Source organism: Dendrobates tinctorius, unplaced genomic scaffold, assembly GCF_039654945.1.
Source record: "Dendrobates tinctorius isolate UK_male_01 unplaced genomic scaffold, ASM3965494v1 ptg000051l, whole genome shotgun sequence".
Lineage (NCBI taxonomy): Eukaryota > Metazoa > Chordata > Amphibia > Anura > Dendrobatidae > Dendrobates > Dendrobates tinctorius.
Genome location: NW_027361719.1, coordinates 23,096,598 through 23,103,528, shown reverse-complemented (window position 1 = coordinate 23,103,528; position 6,931 = coordinate 23,096,598). Strand labels below are relative to the sequence as shown.

The 6,931-nt window shown below is 45.0% G+C and overlaps 1 pseudogene; it reads right to left on the bottom strand.

The window, feature by feature from the left end:
• Nucleotides 1-3,978: 3,978 nt before the first annotated feature.
• LOC141091404 (polymerase delta-interacting protein 3 pseudogene) lies at nt 3,979-5,284 on the bottom strand (annotated as a pseudogene).
• Nucleotides 5,285-6,931: the final 1,647 nt, after the last annotated feature.

Sequence of the window (6,931 nt, the reverse complement as noted above, 5' to 3'; positions counted from 1 at the left end):
AATGAATATCTGAGCGCTATGTGACAGGCTCGATGGCACAGCTGTGACCAAAGTGACTAGAGGATAAAGGAGATTTTGAATCTCTGCACACACTTTTGGACACTGGACACTTTTGGATTGTGTGAGGCCCACTGATATCTGAGCGCTATGTCATAGGCTCGATGGCACAGCTGTGACCAAAGTGACTAGAGGATAAGGGAGATTTTGAATCTCTGCACACATATTTGGACACTGGACACTTTTGGATTGTGTGAGGCCCACTGATATCTGAGCGCTATGTGACAGGCTCGATGGCACAGCTGTGACCAAAGTGACTAGAGGATAAGGGAGATTTTGAATCTCTGCACACACTTTTGGACACTGGACACTTTTGGATTGTGTGAGGCCCACTAATATCTGAGCGCTATGTGACAGGCTCGATGGCACAGCTGTGACCAAAGTGACTAGAGGATAAGGGAGATTTTGAATCTCTGCACACACTTTTTGACACTGGACACTTTTGGATTGTGTGAGGCCCAATGAATATCTGATTGCTATGTGACAGGCTCGATGGCACAGCTGTGACCAAAGTGACTAGAGGATAAGGGAGATTTTGAATCTCTGCACACTTTTGGACACTGGACACTTTTGGATTGTGTGAGGCCCACTGATATCTGAGCGCTATGTAACAGGCTCGATGGCACAGCTGTGACCAAAGTGACTAGAGGATAAGGGAGATTTTGAATCTCTGCACACACTTTTGGACACTGGACACTTTTGGATTGTGTGAGGCCCAATGAATATCTGAGCGCTATGTGACAGGCTCGATGGCACAGCTGTGACATAAGTGACTAGAGGATAAGGGAGATTTTGAATCTCTGCACACACTTTTGGACACTGGACACTTTTGGATTGTGTGAGGCCCACTGATATCTGAGCGCTATGTCACAGGCTCGATGGCACAGCTGTGACCAAAGTGACTAGAGGATAAGGGATATTTTGAATCTCTGCACACACTTTTGGACACTGGACACTTTTGGATTGTGTGAGGCCCAATGAATATCTGAGCGCTATGTGACAGGCTCGATGGCACAGCTGTGACCAAAGTGACTAGAGGATAAGGGAGATTTTGAATCTCTGCACACACTTTTGGACACTGGACACTTTTGGATTGTGTGAGGCCCACTGATATCTGAGCGCTATGTGACAGGCTCGATGGCACAGCTGTGACCAAAGTGACTAGAGGATAAGGGAGATTTTGAATCTCTGCACACACTTTTGGACACTGGACACTTTTGGATTGTGTGAGGCCCACTGATATCTGAGCGCTATGTGACAGGCTCGATGGCACAGCTGTGACCAAAGTGACTAGAGGATAAGGGAGATTTTGAATCTCTGCACACACTTTTGGACACTGGACACTTTTGGATTGTGTGAGGCCCACTGATATCTGAGCACTATGTCACAGGCTCGATGGCACAGCTGTGACCAAAGTGACTAGAGGATAAGGGAGATTTTGAATCTCTGCACACACTTTTTGACACTGGACACTTTTAGATTGTGTGAGGCCCAATGAATATCTGAGCGCTATGTGACAGGCTCGATGGCACAGCTGTGACCAAAGTGACTAGAGGATAAGGGAGATTTTGAATCTCTGCACACACTTTTGGACACTGGACACTTTTGGATTGTGTGAGGCCCACTGATATCTGAGCACTATGTCACAGGCTCGATGGCACAGCTGTGACCAAAGTGACTAGAGGATAAGGGAGATTTTGAATCTCTGCACACACTTTTGGACACTGGACACTTTTGGATTGTGTGAGGCCCACTGATATCTGAGCGCTATGTCACAGGCTCGATGGCACAGCTGTGACCAAAGTGACTAGAGGATAAGGGAGATTTTGAATCTCTGCACACACTTTTGGACACTGGACACTTTTGGATTGTGTGAGGCCCACTGATATCTGAGCGCTATGTCACAGGCTCGATGGCACAGCTGTGACCAAAGTGACTAGAGGATAAGGGAGATTTTGAATCTCTGCACACACTTTTGGACACTGGACACTTTTGGATTGTGTGAGGCCCAATGAATATCTGAGCGCTATGTGACAGGCTCGATGGCACAGCTGTGACCAAAGTGACTAGAGGATAAGGGAGATTTTGAATCTCTGCACACACTTTTGGACACTGGACACTTTTGGATTGTGTGAGGCCCAATGAATATCTGAGCGCTATGTGACAGGCTCGATGGCACAGCTGTGACCAAAGTGACTAGAGGATAAGGGAGATTTTGAATCTCTGCACACACTTTTGGACACTGGACACTTTTGGATTGTGTGAGGCCCACTGATATCTGAGCACTATGTCACAGGCTCGATGGCACAGCTGTGACCAAAGTGACTAGAGGATAAGGGAGATTTTGAATCTCTGCACACACTTTTGGACACTGGACACTTTTGGATTGTGTGAGGCCCACTGATATCTGAGCGCTATGTCACAGGCTCGATGGCACAGCTGTGACCAAAGTGACTAGAGGATAAGGGAGATTTTGAATCTCTGCACACACTTTTGGACACTGGACACTTTTGGATTGTGTGAGGCCCACTGATATCTGAGCGCTATGTCACAGGCTCGATGGCACAGCTGTGACCAAAGTGACTAGAGGATAAGGGAGATTTTGAATCTCTGCACACACTTTTGGACACTGGACACTTTTGGATTGTGTGAGGCCCAATGAATATCTGAGCGCTATGTGACAGGCTCGATGGCACAGCTGTGACCAAAGTGACTAGAGGATAAGGGAGATTTTGAATCTCTGCACACACTTTTGGACACTGGACACTTTTGGATTGTGTGAGGCCCAATGAATATCTGAGCGCTATGTGACAGGCTCGATGGCACAGCTGTGACCAAAGTGACTAGAGGATAAGGGAGATTTTGAATCTCTGCACACACTTTTGGACACTGGACACTTTTGGATTGTGTGAGGCCCACTGATATCTGAGCGCTATGTCACAGGCTCGATGGCACAGCTGTGACAAAAGTGACTAGAGGATAAGGGAGATTGGATTGCTTTTAAAAAAGCAGTTTGCGGAGCAGTGGGTAAACAGCAATGCAGGAATGTCAGGAAGCCTTAGAAGGCAGCCCAACAACCAACACCACTGATACACCACTATATAGCCTCCTCTTGCACTGCACACACAGTGACTGGTGTGTTGTGCAGGCCAAATCGCTAGCAGCAGAAGCAGTTTTTTTGTCTTCTTCCCTGCCTAACGCTCTCCCTACAGAATCAGCAACCTCTCCCTATACTGAGATCGGCAGAAGTAAGATGGCGGTCGGCGTGCACGCCCTTTTATACCCCCTGTGACGCCCACCAAAGCAAGCCAATCACTTGCATGCCCTTCTGAAAGATGGTGGTGACCCCTGCCTATGTCATCACGTTGCCCACAGTGTCCGTGGATCCTGATTGGCTGAAAAAGAGCGCAAAACAAACTTTTGAAACGCGACTTTGGCGCGTAAGTCGCCGACCTCGTGGCCGACTTCATCCTAGGGTCGGGTTTCGTTTCATGAAACCCGACTTTGCCAAAAGTCGGCGACTTTTGAAATTGTTCGACCCGTTTCGCTCAACTCTAGTCGTCATTCTCTCTCCATGCCGGCATGTCCAATAAAGAAGCATCTTACTTATTCAGGTCTGGACGATTTCTAATTGGAACATAGAAAATCCCTGACACTGTTTCAGAATGCTAGACCAAGGGGAACATGGAAATTCTTTATGCAATAACGCAACTGCCCCTCATCAAAGGTGAACTGTGCTACAATGTTAAGAACAGAATTGATTGTCCAATGTCTAATGCCAGACTCCTTCAACTACCTGGTGGTGATCAGCGCTAAACAAAACGCAAGAAGCAAAATGAAGGATTTTTTTTAAAGAGTCTGTGGGCCCATATGTTAATTGGGAATCTCCCTTATTACAGTCTCCAATTTGAGGTGGTCTCATCAGAGCTTAATCTTAAATGCAGTTGGTTGGATGACTGCTGATGACCCTGAGGACTTAAAGAGTACTTTTAAGATAGTATCAGGATCAACTTCAGCAGGAGGATTTGAAGCAACACTGGAGGAGGTTGTATTTCTTGTAGATTCCTTCTTTGATAGGGTGTCACTTAGTCTTAGAAGGATGGGCTGGTCTGATGTTATCACACTACCATTCAAATGAAAATTGCATTTCATTGATTGTCCATCTAGGTATCTGTTGTATTTTTTGTAGGCACCAACTGCATCTTCCTTTCTTACAAACACAACCTCTGCAACTTCGTAACTCAACAAGAGGGCGCGCTTCAAGGCACCGCATACACAGAAAAGCTACACAATATCTTCCTCTGTGACTCTTGGATGCAAATTATTAAAGGTCATTTTTGTGCCTTCTCAAGGGCTAAAGACAGACTCTTCTGGAGTCGGCACTACTGAAGAACTGTCCTCCTTTGTGACAAGTATCCGTGACACATTGGTTAGAGCTTTTGTGTGAAATAAAGGTGGTGAAGTGTCATGCTGAGTAGACATGGGAGCTGTGTATGCATTATTCTGTACCATTTTCATAAGAGGTAAAGTTTGCCGAAGAGAAAATGAATTTCCAGACATTCCTGGCCTTTTTTGCACAGTGTGGGCAGCTGTGATCTTCATCTTCTTGGTGGGCATGTGGGAAAGTTCGAAGTCGTCATCAATACCATCATCGTCCATATCTTATAAAGAGGAAATCTGTGGTTTCCCAGGTTCGTGGTTAACTAAGTTTATTCACATTCCTTTAACAGTGTTCGTTACACCTGAAGAAATAGTTTTTGGCTGTGAAATTTTGATGGTCTTGGTAATATTTTTGGGTGAAGATGAATAACCTTGTGTCATGGGTGAGTTGATAGTTACAGCAAGTGCACTCCTCTTTAAACTTTGTTTTTCAGGAGCATCCATCAGTTTGGTTGGTTTTCCTCCAACACTGATCTGCTGCTTTCTAGAATTCAGCATCTCATGAGCATCTTGCACTTTACCATTTACACGGAAACGTGCGTCTTTGCCAAACAATTTCTCACGGGCATCTTTTATGCCTAGCTTGAGACGCACATCTGTTACACCTATCTTGTGAAGGGCATCAAATGCATTCTGGTAATTGGTGGTAGTGGTAAATGATTAATCATTGTAGGCTGGATCCTGGATCTCATACCTCCCATAGCCCCCTTTTATTAATCCTGAACATTCCCATTCCCACCATCACCATGCCCCTTTTCCTGATCACTTCATCCAACATGTCCGCCATATTTCTGCTACAAAAATGCACCTTCCCAGTCGCATCTGTGGGAAACCACATTATTGTTTTCAAAGGTGTTTATGATGCCCGTAAAAAAATGTTTACACAGTGTGTTGATGTGTACCCCCCGGGGGAAATGTTTGTCAGCCCATACACTTACTGCATGGGCATTACAAGTATAGGAGACCCGCTCCTTTAAAAGATTTTTAGGAGGGCCTCCTCCACGTCTCCTTCAAGGGGTATTGGGGTGCATCCAAATTTGGAGAAGGCCTTGCATTCACTTCATGGGCAAACATTATGGGAGTAGCAAATTAAGAAAAATGGGAACTATGGCTTCATATGGCCATTCAGTACATTGGTTCAAAGGGTTATTGGGGTGCATGTAACTTTGGGGCAGGGCAGGCCTTGCATTAAATGCATAGACTAACATTATGGGAGTACCAAAGAAAAATGAGAACTTTTGTTTCATGTGGCCATCCAGTATGTTGGTTCAAAGGGTTATTGGGGTGCGTGTAACTTTGGGGTAGGGCAGGCCTTGCATTCAATGCATTGACTAACATTATGGGAGTTGCAAATTAAGAAAAATGGAAACTTTGGTTTCATGTGGCCATCCACTACATGGGCTCAAAGGGTTTTTGGGGTGCGTGTAACTTTGGAACAGGGCAGGCCTTGCATTCAATGCAAAGGATAACAATATGGGAGCAGCAAATTAAGAAAAATGGGAACTTTGGTTTCATGTGGCCATCCAGTACATTGATTCAAAGGGTTATTGGGGTGCACGTAACTTTGGAGCAGGGCAGGCCTTGCATTCAATGCATAGGTTAACATTATGGGAGTAGCTAATTAAGAAAAATGGGAACTTTAGTTTCATGTGGCTATCCAGTATGTTGATTCAAAGGGTTATTGGGGTGCATGTAACTTTGGGGTAGGGCAGGCCTTGCATTCAATGCATAGGCTAATATTATGGGAGTAGCAAATCAAGAAAAATGGGAACTTTGGATTCATGTGGCCATCCAGTACGCTGGTTCTAAGGGTTATTGGGGTTCGTGTAACTTTGGCGCAGGGCAGGCCTTGCATTCAATGCATTGGATAACATTATGGGAGAAGAAAATTAAGAAAAATTTGGACTTTGGTTTCATGTAACCATCCAGTATGTTGGTTCAAAGGGTTATTGGGGCGCATGTAACTTTGGGGCAGGCCTTGCATTCAATGCATAGGCTAACAGTATGGCAGTACCAAATAAATAAGAATGGGAACTTTGGTTTCATGTGGCCATCCAAGACGTCTGTTCAATGGGTTATTGGGGTGCATCCAAATTAGGGTCAGTCATTGCATTCAATGCATATGCAATAACAGTATGGGAGACCCACTGTGTAATAATGTGATCAATAAAGCATAGCCGGCTGATGGCTCTCTAAGAATAATGAGGACCAACTGCTGTTCCTTTAAGAACGTTAAGATCCGCCTGATGGCCCTCCTCCTTTAACAGTCCCTCCTTCATAAATGAAATAGGATGTGTCTGATGGTGTGTCATACACCAAATAGCCAGCTAAGGTTGTAAAAGGTTGAAAGCAATGCTAGAGTGGAAAAACGCATCAAAAATGCTACGTGTGAACATAGCCCAAGTGGTGGAGGAACATTTTTGTTTTGGGTTAT